This window comes from Saccopteryx bilineata, chromosome 1, assembly GCF_036850765.1.
Source record: "Saccopteryx bilineata isolate mSacBil1 chromosome 1, mSacBil1_pri_phased_curated, whole genome shotgun sequence".
Taxonomy (NCBI): domain Eukaryota; kingdom Metazoa; phylum Chordata; class Mammalia; order Chiroptera; family Emballonuridae; genus Saccopteryx; species Saccopteryx bilineata.
Window position 1 is genome coordinate 119,410,058 of NC_089490.1, and position 15,618 is coordinate 119,425,675.

The 15,618-nt window shown below is 37.1% G+C and overlaps 1 pseudogene; it reads right to left on the reverse strand.

The window, feature by feature from the left end:
* Positions 1–1,916: 1,916 nt before the first annotated feature.
* LOC136319312 (eukaryotic initiation factor 4A-I-like) overlaps positions 1,917–15,618 on the reverse strand; it is a 54,577-nt pseudogene continuing 40,875 nt past the window's right edge.

The window sequence follows — 15,618 nt, forward strand, 5'->3', positions numbered from 1 at the left end:
CCTCAGTTGAGTCTTTAGACTGAGCATGCAGTCATACTGATGAATGTCTTTCTGCACATGGGTTTCTGACTTCATTTCACAGTGAAATTTCGCAGTGAAATTGAATCCAAAGATTTCATAGTCTATTTAATCTATAGATGCTCTTGGCTCTTACTATCAAAATGAGCATTACAAAAATTGGTCAATTATATGATGTGGATTAAAGATTGCCATCCTGCTGAAGGTTCAGTCAGCCTTAAAAATATCTGGCTTGCTAAAACAGCCTCCATTTGAGTAACAGAACACACTATAGAGGGTTAGGTCATATGCCAATTTTATATTAAAAGATCAATCGTCACACTCTGATTTTACTGACACCTACACGAGTTCCATCTCCATGACTGTGGCTTGAGTTTCAGGAAAATGTGTGAGCCTTTCTGTTTTTCTGCTTTTTCACAGATATATTTTAAAATCATTGTAGTCTAAATGTTTAATTCTGGAAGAGCCAATGTGATAAAGAGCTGGAATTGCTTTATACACCAGCATCTGTTTTTACCATTTGTCTTCTGTAATGATAACATTACACTGAGCTTCCCTACCTCTTTCTTTTTCAGGCTCTGATTTAGTGTATAGCAGGCAGAGATGGCCCATATATAGGTTTTTCTGGCCAGGAAGAGTTAGTTGCCAAATCTTTTTTGATGGTTTTCTATTGAGCAATAAGTTATACAGGAAGGCAGTTCATTGATCTTTATTCCCAATTTGTGTATGAATGCCCTGTGGTAAAAGAAGTTACTTATTGCATAGATACAGGGCTACACTTGAAAGGGATTGCCCTCCTATTATTTGCTGTACTATCAAGCTGGTTAATGTTTTAAAACTATTTTAGAAGGAGAACAAGGGCAAACTCAGAAAAGTCTGATTTTTAAGCCCCTTACTTCACTAGAGGCATTCAGCAGGCTATGAGTTTTGACTCGAGGCATATGAACACTTAAAGACAACAGCTGCTATATTCTATAAACTAGTTAAATTCTCCATCTGGTTTGCAGTATGGGAGAAAGCTTGCAGCAAGTATGGATTGAGTGCCTTGCCCCCAGTTAGCTTACAACATGGATGGTCCTCTGAGTCATAAAACACAAAGTGTGATCCTGAACGCCAAAGAGATAGATTCTTACAGGTAGTCAGCAAAAATGTAATGAAGAGAAAAACAATGCAGTTTTATTTAAAATTGGCTCCAATTAATTTCTAAACGCAATTTCTTACATCTTCAAGAATCTGCAAAAGAATAGAAAAATTTTAGGTCTAGTTGGAGTTTGGGATGACAATGAAGTGAAACGATGAAAGATATTTGTATTAGAACGGACCAAATATATTTCTGTTACAGTAGAAACTGGCCTATTAAAGAAGATAACACTTTGACTCTGGCATTCCTTTCTTTGAGGAAGTTATTTTTCTTAAAAAAACCCACCCACACTTTTATTAAATTTCTTTAAAATTATTTTTGAGATATAATAACATTACATTAGTTTCAGGCATACAACATAATGATCTGATATTTGTATATATTGTGAAATGATCACTATCCATCACAACAACTTTGTTACATATTTTTTTGTGTGTGTGATGAGAACTTTTAAGATTTATTTTCTTAGCATCTTTCAGCTATACAATATGTTATTATGAACTATAGTTATTATCAGTAGTGGGATTCAAATAATTTAACAACCAGTTCTCTCCCCAGTGACCTTTATTTATTTATTTATTTATTTATTTATTTATTTACTTATTGCCTCAAAAAGTGACATTTACTCAAAGAAAAAAAATTAAGAAAAGAAAATGACAAGATGTCCATCCTTGTCTCCCTTTCCTCCCCCCTCCTGCTCCTTCTTAGTTCCCCAAGGACTGAACCCTGGCTGGGGTGAAGAGCAGGTCAGGCCCTCTCAGATGAGGTTAGCATTGAGGGGCATCTCCTCAATGGAGGTGTTGTAGAAGGTCTCAATGTCTCAAAGAGTCCTCTTGTCTTCTGCTGTCATTATATTAATAGCCATACCCTTACGGCCAAAACGTCCCTCCAGACCTATTCTGTATGCAGGATTATGTAGTTTTCCTCGGTGGGAAGATCATAGCTGATGACTAAAGGAACTTATTGTACATCAATGCCTCTGGCCAGTAAGTCAGTGGTAACCAATATTCTGCTAGAGCCAGAGCGGAAGTCCCTCATGATTACATCTCGTTCTTTTTGATCCTTGTCTCCATGCATGGCAAAGATGGTGAAGTCTTGGGCATGCATCTATTAGTGAGCCAATCAACCTTTCTTTGAGTGTTGATGAAGATGACCACCTGGGTGATGGTGAGAGTTCCATACAAATCACATAGTGTGTCCAGCTTCCACATCTCTCATTCCACATTGATGTAGAATTGGCAGATACCCTCCAAAGTCAACTCTTCCTTCTTAACAAGAATCCGAATGGGGTCCCGCATGAACTTCTTGGTCACCTCAAGCACATCGGAAGGCATTGAAGCTGATAGCAAAACTACCTATTTGTTGCTGTTGAGCTTTTAGAATATGTCATAGATCTGGTCCTTGAATCCAAGGCTTGGCTTAACTAGCTAATGACCATTTTAAGTATAAAAAAATGATATGCCTAAAGGTAGTTTATTATTTCATGCATTTAATACTTAAATAAAAATAATAAAAGAGGTACACAAAACTAGATCATAAGTTTTAAAATATTAAAAAATATTAAATAATACTTGACAAAAAACCAGTAAAACTGTTATTTTGAAAAGGGAGAAACCAGAAAAATGCAGGAGAAGAGGCCTGCAGGAATAACTGACTCAGCTAGTTAAAGATTATCCACATCCTATAGATCTCTAAGTGATCTCCTGGAGACTCTTACAATACTCCCAAGAAAAACAGAACCTGTAAATAGATAAAACCAGGGGTCCAGAAAGCCTTTCTGCCTTGCTGCCCCACCTTGAGTCATAAGGTGCATGTAGGACCTCAGACAAAGAAATCACATGCTCTTTGCATGGATGCTATAAAAGGTATATAAGATGTAAGAAATCTAACTTTGGGGAGTTTGTGTTTTGGTGCTACTAGTCTCACATGCTCCGCTGGCATCTAATAAATTTTCCTTCCTCTATTAAGCTGTCTGAGTGTAATTTCCTGCAACAATTTAAGATATTTCCATATTGCTTCTTCATTTTATTTTATTTTTTTATTCAGTGAGGGGAGGAGAGGCAAAGAGACAGATTCCCACATGAGCCCCAACCAGGATACACCCAGCAAGCCCACTACAGGGCATTTTCCCATTGTTCAGCAACCAAGCCCCTCTTAGTGCCTGAGGCAGAGGCCATGGAGCCATCCTCAGTGCTAGGGACACTTAGCTCCAATTGAGCCATGGCTGCAGAAAGGGAAGAGAGAGAGAAAGAGGTGAGAGGAGGAGAGGGAGGGGTGGAGAAGCAGATTGGTACTTCTCCCATGTGCCCTGACTGAGAATTGAACCCAGAACATCCACACGCCAGGTCAATGCTCTACCATTTAGCCAATCGGCCAAGGCCTATATTGCTTTTTTCTGTTTCTTTTTGTGTGTGACAGAGACACAGAGAGAGAGAGAGAGAGAGAGAGAGAGAGAGAGAGACAGAGAGAGGGACAGATAGGGACAGACAGACAGGAAGGGAGAGAGCTGAGAAGTATCAATTTTTTGTGTGGTTCCTTAGTCTCCTTAGTTGTTCATTAATTGTTTTCTCATATGTACCTTGATATGGGGAATACAACAAAGTAAGTGACCCCTTGCTTAAGCCAGCCACCTTGTGCTCAAATTGGTGAGCTTGCTCTCAAGCCAGATGAGCTCGCTCTCAAGCTGGCGACCTCAGGGTTTTGAACCTGGGTCCTCTCCATCCCAGTCCAATGCTCTATTCACTGCACCACTGCCTGGTTAGGTCCCATATTGCTTCTTGATTGTCATTCTCACTTGCAATATTTTTCACCTATGGATAGAATGAACATTAATATGGGCACTTAGAATATTCTGTTGTGCAGATGAACATTAAAAAAAGAGTAAGGGATGTAAATTTGTGATTTCCACATTGGGCGGCTGCCCAAGCACCTACCTTAGAGAGAACCCTGATTACAAGTGCTATTTTAACAACTGGTTCACTAAACTCAACAAAAAATTAGGTATCGGTTCTGTCAAACTAGTGTGAACTGGCTGAATCCCACTACTGGTTACCATGTTGTACATTACATCCCAGGACTTATTTATTTTATAACTGGAAGTTTATGTCTTTGATCACCTTCAGCCACTTTGCCTCTACCTCTTCAATCTATTCTTTGTATCTACGAGTTTGAGGTTTTGTTTTCTGTTTAATTTTTGTTTTAGATTTCACACATAAGTGAATACAGTGATACCTTGAGATACAAACAGACCAACATACAAATTTTTTAAGATATGAGCTGCAACTCGGTTAGTATTTTTGTTTGAGATCTGAAGAAAATTCCGAGATATGAGTCGTGATTCGGGAAGTTGCTGCTAGTTGGCATGTTGGTGCATGGGCCTAGTATCGGCAGTTTGATATACGAGTTGACTGATTTATGAGCTTGGTTACAGAACGAATTAAATTAGTATCTCAAGATACCACTGTATTTGTCTTTCTTTGATCTATATATTTTATTTACCGTAATGCCCTCAAAGTCCCCTCATTTCCTCCTTACTGTTTTACGTGGTGGCTGCATCAATTTGCATTCTCATTAACAGTGCACAAGGATTTCCTTTTTCCACATTTTCACCAGCATTTGTTATCTCTTGTCTTTTTGATAAGAACCATTCTAACAGGTGGGATGTGGAATTTCGTGATTTTGTATGGCATTTTCCTGATGATAATGTTGAGCACCTTTTCATGTACGTGTTAATCATTTATATGTCTTCTTTGCTAAAATGACTTTTGGGATATTCTGCCCATTTTTAAGTTTGTTTTTTTATTATTTTTTTTGCTAAGTTGTGAGTTTCTTATATATTTTGGATATTAACCTCTTAACAGATATATAACTTGCCAATATTTTTTCCCATTCAATAGGTTGCATTTTTATTATGTTGATGTTTTCTTTTGTTCTGCAGAAGCTGTTTAATTTTATGTAGTCCCACTTGTTTATTTCTGCTTTTGTTACCTTTGCTCTTGATATCAAGTTATAAAAATCATTGCTAAGACTGATATCAAGGAATTTACTGCTTATGTTTTTGTCTAAAGACTTTTATGACTTTAGGTCTTACATTTAAGTTCTTTATCCATTTTAAGTTATTTTTGTGTGTGGTGTCAAATAGCTGTACAGTTTTATTCTTTTGCAGGTGGCTGTTGCTATTTCCCAACACAATTTATTGAAGAGACTTTCTTTTCCATTGTATATTTTGGCTTTTTTGCATAAATTAATTACATGGATTTATGTCTGGGATCTCTTTTCTGTTCCAGTGACCCAGGTGTCTGTCTTTATGCTAATACCTTTCTCTTTTGATTACTGTAGCTCTGTAATATAGTTTAAAATCAGGAAGCATGATGCCTCTAGATTTTTCTTTTTTTCTCAAGATTGTTTTGGCTATTCTGGGTCTTTTTTGGTTTCATAAAATTTTTAGGCTTGTTTGTTCTATTTCTGTGAAAAATGCCATTGTAATTTTGTTAAGGATTACATTGAATTTGTAGATTGCTTTGAGTACTATTGGCATTTTAATTCTTCTAATCCATGAGCATGAAATATCTTTCCATTTATTTGTGTCTTCTTTAATTTTTTTCATCAATGTCTTATGCTTTTTACTATACATGTCTTTCCCATCCTTGATTAAATTTATATTTAGGTATTTTATTCTTTTTGATAAAATTGTAATGACATTGTTTTCTTAAATTCTCTTAGTTCATTATTAGTGTAATAAAAATGCAATACATACATTTCTGTGTATGATTATGTATCCTGTTACTTTACTGAATTAATTTATTAGTTCTATTCATTTTTTGGTGAAGTCTTCAGAGTTTTTTTTTTTTTTTGTTTGTTTGTTTTTTTGTACTTTTCTGAAGCTGGAAACGGGGAAAGACAGTCAGACAGACTCTCGCATGTGCCCGACTGGGATCCACCCGGGGGCGATGCTCTGCCCCTCCGGGGCATCGCTCTGCCGCGACCAGAGCCACTCTAGTGCCTGGGGCAGAGGCCATGGAGCCATCCCCAGAGCCCGGGCCAACTTTGCTCCAATGGAGCCTTGGCTGCGGGAGGGGAAGAGAGAGACAGAGAGGAAGGAGGGGGCGTGGGGAGGGTGGAGAAGCAAATGGGCGCTTCTCCTATGTGCCCTGGCCAGGAATCGAACCCGGGTCCCCCGCACGCCAGGCCGACGCTCTACTGCTGAGCCAACCGGCCAGGGCTTAGAGTTTTTTATATATAATGTCATCTTCAAATAATGACAGATATACTTTTTCTTTTTCAATGTTTTTTCCTTTTTTAATTTGAATGCCTTTTATTTATTTTTATTGCCTAATTGCTCTCGCTAGGATTTCTATCATGGTATTGAATAAAAGTGGTGAGAGGGGCATCCTTGTTTTTTTCCTGATCTTATAGCCAAAGGAATTAGCTTTTTACTATTGAGTATATTGGTAGCTGTGCCTTGTCATATATGACCTTCATTATGTTGAGATATTTTTCCTTTGTACTCATTTTGTTTAATTTTTATCATAAACAAATGTTGAATTTTGTCAAGTGGTTTTACATCTTCTGAAATGATAAGATTTTTGTTCTTGTTTTGTTAGTATAGTGTGTCACATTAATTGATTTGTAGATACTGAATCATCCTTCTATCCCTGGAATAAACCCCATTTAATCATTAAGATCTTCTTAAAGTATTTTAAAAATTTGATTTGATTTGTTAATATTTCCTTGAGGACTTTTGCATTTCTTTTCATCAGGCCTATTGTCCTGTATTCTTTTCCCCTTGTGGTATCATATATTGATATATATGATATATATATTTCACAGTAATGCTGGTCTCATAAAATGAGTTTGAAAATGTTCCCTTCTCTTCTACAATTTGCAATAGTATGAAAAAAATTGGTGCTAATTCTTTTTTAAGAATTTTGTAAAATTTACAAGTGAAGCCATCTGGTCTTGGACTTTTGTTTTTTTGGATGTTTTTGATTATTGATTCAATCACCTATTTAGTAATTGGTCTATACAGATTTTCAATATTTCTTTTATGCTTCAGTCTTGGTAGGTTGTATTTTTATAGAAACTGATCCATTTTTTTCTAGGTTGTCTAAGCCAGAAATACTGTGTGCCAGAAATGAAGAAAGTGCTCAATGATGAAAACATATCAGAAAGACAAAAAACTCTTGAATAAAATTTTTCTTTTTTCTTTTTTTCCTTTTCTTTCCTTTTCTATTCTTTTTTCTCTTTTCTCCTTCTTTCTTCTTCCTTTTCTTTCTTTCTTTTTTTTAGAAAATTCTTGACAAGTTCCCATTAGTCAAAATGGGGACAATTTTAACATCATAATAAATAATGATAAGTACCCTTAAGAAGCATTTCTAGAACAACAACAACAAGAAAACTAGGTGGCCTGGAGATCAGTACCACCGAGCCCATCTTTTTCATAAAGATTTCAAAAATTTCAAAGTCAGATAGTGTTACCTAATACACAGACAAAATGGGAAGACAGAGAAATGTGACCCAAATGAATCAACAAGAGAAATCTCCAGAAAAGAACTGAATGAGATAGAAGTAACCAAACTACCGGATGCAGAATTTAAATAATGATTATTAGGATTCTCAAGGATCTTAGAGTAACAAAGGATGGACATAATGAACACCTAAATAAAGAGATAGCAAGCTTCAGAAGGGATATTGAAATCATAAAAAGAACCAGTCAGAAATGACAAATACAATATCAGAAATAAAGACTGCACTAGAAAGATTCAAGAGCAGGCTGGATGAAGCAGAGGATCAAATCAGCGTTTTAGAAGACAAGATAAACAAAGCATGGAAGCAGAGCAGCAAAAAAAAAAAAGAGGCTCAAAAAGACTGAGGAAACTCCAAGAGACCTCTGTGACAACATGAACAGAAACAACATCCACATCATAGGGGTTCCTGAAGGAGAAGAGAAAAATCAAGGGATAGAGAACTTGTCTGAAGAAATTGTAGCTGAAAACTTCCCTAAACTGATCAACTACATTTAAAAGATTTAAAAGATATCTTCCCTAAACAAATTCAAGAAGCACAGAGAGTTCTGTTAAAGAGGAACTCAAGGAGGCCTACACCAAGACACATCATAATTAAAGTGCCAAAGGTAAGAGACAAAGAAAGAATACTAAAAGCTTCAAGAGAAAAGCAGTTAATTATCTACAGAGGATTCCCCATAAGGAGGACATTTGACTTCTCAACAGAAACACTTGAGGCAGAAGGGATTGACAAGAAATATTAGAAGTGATGCAGAACAAGAACTTACAACCAAGACTTCTTTATCCAGCAAGGCTATAATCTAAAATTGAAGGAGAAATAAAAAGCTTCCCAATCAAAACAAAAAAAAACCCTCAAGGAATTTATTACAACCAAACCAGTACTGTAAGAAATATTAAAAGGCCTGCTGTAAAAAGAACAAAGAAAAAATATCTAGAAAAAGAGGATTGTAGATCAAAAGAATAAACTGGCAATAAATAAGTACTTATCAATAATAACCTTAAATGTAATGGATTAAATGTTCCAATCAAAAAACATACGGTAGCTGCATGAATAAGAAAATAGGACCTGTACATATGTTGTCTACTAGAGACCTACCTCAGAACAAAAGATACACATAGACTGAAAATGAAGGGATGGAAACATGTATATTATGCAAATGGAAATGAAAAAAAAAAGCTGAAGTAGCAATACTCATATATGAAAAAATAGATTTTAAAACAAAAGCTATAGTAAGGAATATGGAAGGTCACTACATAATGATAAAGGGAGTAATCCAACAGGAAGATATAACCATTGTAAATATCTATGCGCCTAATATAGGACCACCTAAATATAAAAAGCAGATTTTAGGAGATGATGTCAGAGTAATGGCGGGGTAGGAAGCGATACCGATAAATCTCCCCCAAAACTCAACAAGATCTTCAACCAGAAACAGAAAAACCTATACTTGGAGCTTCCAGATGCTTCGCAATACACCCAAAGGTATGATTGAGTGAAAAATTGGCTAAATATATAACCAAACCCCGAAGGAAAAAGGGAGTAAGAAATGCTCCGCCTTCCTCACTAACCTAAACAGGGCGGCTTTCTCTGGTAACTGTGAATATAGAAACTGAGGCGGGCAAAGGGGGTGAATAGACCCAGGCCGCCGCGGCACAAACGGCCGAACCAGGCTGTGGCACACAGATCCAAGCCGAGGAAAATCTGATCCTGTGGCAACCCGGGCAATACAAGCTAACACTCGCGCCAAACCCAAACAAAGAAAGACAAGCGGAGCGGCCATTTTACCCGGTCTCCTGGTCGGTGCGCAGTTAGTGGGCGAGAATTTCTTCCTAGGCCCCGAGAGTGCGTGCCCGTGTTGCCCCACGGAGAGGCAGGGTCAGAGGCCTTTCTGTGGGCCAAGGACAGAGTCTCTGGGCAGCCCCAGCGCCCTGGGAAAGCCACACACGGGAGGGAGTGAGAACTACTTCCAACGGTGGAGATTTTCCGTGCTGGTGAGGGTTTCACTCAGAGGGAACCGCGGCCGGCCTCATATCCTGGTGTGCGCGCGCAGATAAGGAGTGAGCGATTCCTCCGAGTGCCTCCGCAGTGCGCGCCCGTGTTATCGCAGAGAGGGGCAGAGTCAGGGGCCTTTGTGTGGGCCAAAGCGGAATCTCGAGCCGCCCCAGCGCCTTGCAAAAGCCGCGCACGGGGACGGAGCGAGACTCAATTCCAACGCTGCAACTTTTCCCTGCGGTTGGGGGTTTCACTCAGAGCGTGAAACTGCTGGCTGGATATCCTGGTCGCAGACAGTGAGTGAGAGTTTCCTCCAAGCGCCCCCCAGAAGTGGGCGCCCGCTTGTGTTACCGGACAGAGTGGCAGAGCCAGTGGTCTTTGAGTGGGCGGAAAGCCCGCCTGATTATGCTAGCAGCTCTGACTGACTGAGCCTTACCCAGAGCCCTGTGCTGAGTGGAAATAGAGTGGGGAGTTGCCAGCTCTTTGAGCCTCTTACTATCCAGGCAGAGGCAGCAGCAACCCCATAGCTGGATTATCAGGCTACTAATTGAGGAAGGAAAGACTAGGAGAAAGGCTCCAGGAACACGGACTCTCTCACTGTCGGAGCCTATAAATGCTAATGAGCCTCGACTCCCACAAGACTAAAGCACAATACATGACATTGCCATAGAGACTTATCAACTGCAAGCCTCTACCTGAGCGTGCCAAAGGGGCAGAACCCGGGGTACAGAGTCACCGACCAGGAAGAGGGAGAGAAAAGAAAAAGCAAGAAGATAACCTCTCAAAATCAAGAATAATCTGCAGACTTTATAACCTATCCCATTTTATTATATTTGTTCGTTTGTTTCTCTTATCTTCATTCTTGATACTTTTTTTTTCTTCCTCCAATTTGGCCGATTAACTCTCTACTGGTCTTACTCTCTCCTCTCCTTGAACTACACTACCCATAAGTGTTACATCTCCCATTATCTTTTCTCTTCTCTTCCTTTCTCTCTATGAGGGTTGCACTCCAAAATCCTTAACTCTCTCTCTCTCCTTTCTTTTTTCTTCTTTTAGTGGTTCCCTCTTTTTTTTCTCTCTCTCTCTTTCTTTTCTCCCTCTATATTAGTTTCTTCCTTTCTCCTTTACATCTCCTCTCATTCAAACCTCAATAACAAACAAATTATCTTATCTGGGACTCAAACCTATGTTTGTGGCATTTTGGGGGGTTTTTACTTCACCTTTTTAACTCACTAGCAGTGCTCCCATCCCTGGCTCTCCATATTATCTAGTTCTTGTTCCACTAAATACAATAGTAAGTTTTTAATTTGTCCCCCCATTTTTCCGTTTTCCTCTTATTCCTCTCATCATAACTCTTAGACAACCAACACCTAAAAGCAAATCATTTTATTCTTGACCCAAATTTTTTCCTTATTTGCTTTTTGTGGGTCCATACGCTCTTTTTTTTTCTTTTTTTTTCTTTTTTTTTTTCCTTTTTTTTTTTTTTCTTTTTTTCTTTTTTGCCCCTTTATTACTTTTCCCCAATTCAGGCCCTCCATCACAGGCATTGTTTGATATAACTCACAGTCCACCACAAGATTTTCTCAAGAAAGAGGGGAGAGGAGAGGAGAGGAGAGGAAAAAAGGAGGGGGGAATAATTTCCTTTTTTTAAAAATTTTTATTTTATTTTATTTTTCTTTATTTCATTATTAATTTTTTTTTAAAAAAAAACAACTCTTTTATTTTTTATTTTTTTTTTATTTTTTTTAACTTTTTATTCTTTATTAAATCTCATTAATACTATCAACAAAACCACCCTCAGATGCCATTAAGGAAGAGAAAATCGAATATCATGGATACAAAAGAAAGAGAGGTAACACAGCTAGATGAGGAAAAATCTATGGAGAAAAAATTTAATATATTGGAAACCTTGGAGCTAAATGACAGAGAATTCAAGATAGAAATACTAAAAATCCTCCGAGATATACAAGAATACACAGAAAGGCAATATAGGGAGCTCAGAAAACAACTCCATGAACACAAAGAATATATGTCCAAGGAAATTGAAACTATAAAAACAAATCAAACAGAGATGAAAAACTCAATTCACGAGCTGAAAAACGAAGTAACAAGCTTAGCTAATAGAACAGGTCAGATAGAAGAGAGGATTAGTGAAATAGAAGACAAGCAACTTGAGGCACAACAGAGAGAAGAAGAAAGAGACTCAAAAATTAAAAAAAATGAGATAGCCCTACAAGAATTATCTGACTCCATCAAAAAGAATAACATAAGAATAATAGGTATATCAGAGGGAGAAGAGAGAGAAAATGGAATGGAGAACATACTCAAACAAATAATAGATGAGAACTTCCCAAGCCTGTGGAAAGAACTAAAGCCTCAAGTTCAAGAAGCAAACAGAACTCCAAGTTTTCTTAACCCCAACAAACCTACTCCAAGGCATATCATAATGAAATTGACACAAACCAACAGCAAAGAAAAAATTCTCAAGGCAGCCAGGGAAAAGAAGAATACAACATATAAAGGAAGGCCCATTAGATTATCATCAGATTTCTCAGCAGAAACTCTACAAGCTAGAAGAGAGTGGACCCCAATATTTAAAGTCCTGAAAGAGAGGAACTTTCAGCCACGAATACTAGACCCATCAAAGCTATCCTTCAAATACGAAGGAGAAATAAAAACATTCACAGATAAAGAAAAGATGAGGGAATTTATCATGAGAAAACCCCCACTCCAGGAAATACTAAAGGGGGTTCTCCAATCAGATACAAAGAACAAAAAAAAAACAGAGCCACAAGTAAAAGCTCCAAGAAGAACACAATAAAACCAAATTTAAACTGTGACAACAACAAAAAGAAAGAGGGGGAGAAGACGGAGATTAACAGTAGCAAAGGACGATGGAGTGCAAAAGTACTCACAAAATAGTTCGCTACAATGAACAGGGTAGGGACCCTTTTCATTACTCAAAGGTAACCACCATTGAAAAAACCACCACAGAAGCACATGAGATAAAAAAGATAGCAACAGAGGAAAGATGTATGGAATACAACCAAATAAAAACAAAAGATAGAAAAACGAAAGAGAAGGATCAAACAAGACACGAAACTAACAGAAAGCAAGATATAAAATGGCAATAGGGAACTCACAAGTATCAATAATTACACTAAATGTAAATGGATTAAACTCACCAATAAAAAGGCACAGAGTAGCAGAATGGATTAAAAAAGAAAATCCAACTGTATGCTGCCTACAGGAAACTCATCTAAGTAACAAGGATAAAAACAAATTCAAAGTGAAAGGCTGGAAAACAATACTCCAAGCAAATAACATCCAAAAAAAAGCAGGTGTAGCAATACTCATATCGGATAATGCTGACTACAAGACAGGAAAAGTACTCAGAGACAAAAATGGCCATTTCATAATGGCTAAGGGGACACTGAATCAAGAAGACATAACAATTCTTAATATATATGCACCAAACCAAGGAGCACCAAAATATATAAGACAGCTACTTATTGATCTTAAAACAAAAACTGACAAAAATACAATCATATTTGGAGACCTCAATACACCGCTGACGGCTCTAGATCGGTCATCCAAACAGAGAATCAACAAAGACATAGTGGCCTTAAACAAAACACTAGAGCACCTGGATATGATAGACATCTACAGGACATTTCATCCCAAAGTGACTGAGTATACATTTTTCTCCAGTGTACATGGATCATTCTCAAGAATTGACCATATGTTGGGCCACAAAAACAACATCAGCAAATTCAGAAAAATTGAAGTTGTACCAAGCATATTTTCTGATCATAAAGCCTTGAAACTAGAATTCAACTGCAAAAAAGAGGAAAAAAATCCCACAAAAATGTGGAAACTAAACAACATACTTTTAAAAAATGAATGGGTCAAAGAAGAAATAAGTGCAGAGATCAAAAGATATATACAGACTAATGAAAATGACAATATGACATATCAGAATCTATGGGATGCAGCAAAAGCAGTGATAAGAGGGAAGTTCATATCGCTTCAGGCATATATGAACAAACAAGAGAGAGCCCAAGTGAACCACTTAACTTCCCACCTTAAGGAACTAGAAAAAGAAGAACAAAGACAACCCAAAACCAGCCGAAGAAAGGAAATAATAAAAATCAGAGCAGAAATAAATGAATTAGAGAACAGAAAAACTATAGAAAAAATTAATAGAACAAGGAGCTGGTTCTTTGAAAAGATCAACAAAATTGACAAACCCTTGGCAAGACTTACCAAGGAAAAAAGAGAAAGAACTCATATAAACAAAATCCAAAATGAAAGAGGAGAAATCACCACGGACACTGTAGATATACAAAGAATTATTGTAGAATACTATGAAAAACTTTATGCCACTAAATTCAACAACCTAGAAGAAATGGATAAATTCCTAGAAAAATACAACCTTCCTAGACTGAGTCAAGAAGAAGCAGAAAGCCTAAACAGACCTATCAGTAGAGAAGAAATAGAAAAAACCATTAAAAACCTCCCCAAAAATAAAAGTCCAGGCCCTGACGGCTATACCAGCGAATTTTATCAAACATTCAAAGAAGACTTGGTTCCTATTCTACTCAAAGTCTTCCAAAAAATTGAAGAAGAAGCAATACTTCCAAACACATTTTATGAGGCCAACATAACCCTCATCCCAAAACCAGGCAAGGATGGCACAAAAAAAGAAAACTACAGACCAATATCTCTAATGAATACAGATGCTAAAATACTAAACAAAATACTAGCAAATCGAATACAACAACATATTAAAAAAATAATACATCATGATCAAGTGGGATTCATCCCAGAATCTCAAGGATGGTTCAACATACGTAAAACGGTTAACGTAATACACCATATCAACAAAACAAAGAACAAAAACCACATGATCTTATCAATAGATGCAGAAAAGGCTTTTGATAAAATACAACACAATTTTATGTTTAAGACTCTCAACAAAATGGGTATAGAAGGAAAATATCTCAACATGATAAAGGCCATATATGATAAACCATCAGCTAACATCATATTAAATGGCACTAAACTGAAGGCTTTCCCCCTGAAATCAGGAACAAGACAGGGTTGTCCACTCTCTCCACTCTTATTTAATGTGGTACTAGAGGTTCTCGCCACAGCAATCAGACAAGACAAAGAAATAAAAGGCATCCATATCGGAAAAGAAGTAAAGGTATCACTTTTTGCAGATGATATGATCCTATACATCGAAAACCCCAAAGAATCCACAAAAAGACTACTAGAAACAATAAGCCAATACAGTAAGGTCGCAGGATACAAAATTAACATACAGAAGTCAATAGCCTTTCTATATGCCAACAATGAAACAACTGAGAAGGAACTCAAAAGAATAATCCCCTTCACGATTGCAACAAAAAAAATAAAATACTTAGGAATAAACATAACAAAGAATGTAAAGGACTTATATAATGAAAACTATAAACCATTGTTAAGGGAAATCGAAAAAGATATAATGAGATGGAAGAATATACCTTGTTCTTGGCTAGGAAGAATAAATATAATCAAGATGGCTATATTACCCAAAGCAATATACAAATTTAATGCAATTCCCATCAAACTTCCAATGACGTTTTTTAAAGAAATAGAGCAAAAAATCATCAGATTTATATGGAACTATAAAAAACCCCAAATAGCCAAAGCAATCCTAAAGAAAAAGAATGAAGCTGGGGGCATAACAATACCTGACTTCAAACTCTATTATAGGGCCACGACAATCAAAACAGCATGGTATTGGCAGAAAAATAGACACTCAGACCAATGGAACAGAATAGAAAGTCCAGAAATAAAACCACATATATATAGTCAAATAATTTTTGATAAAGGGGCCAACAACACACAATGGAGAAAAGAAAGCCTCTTCAATAAATGGTGGTGGGAAAACTGAA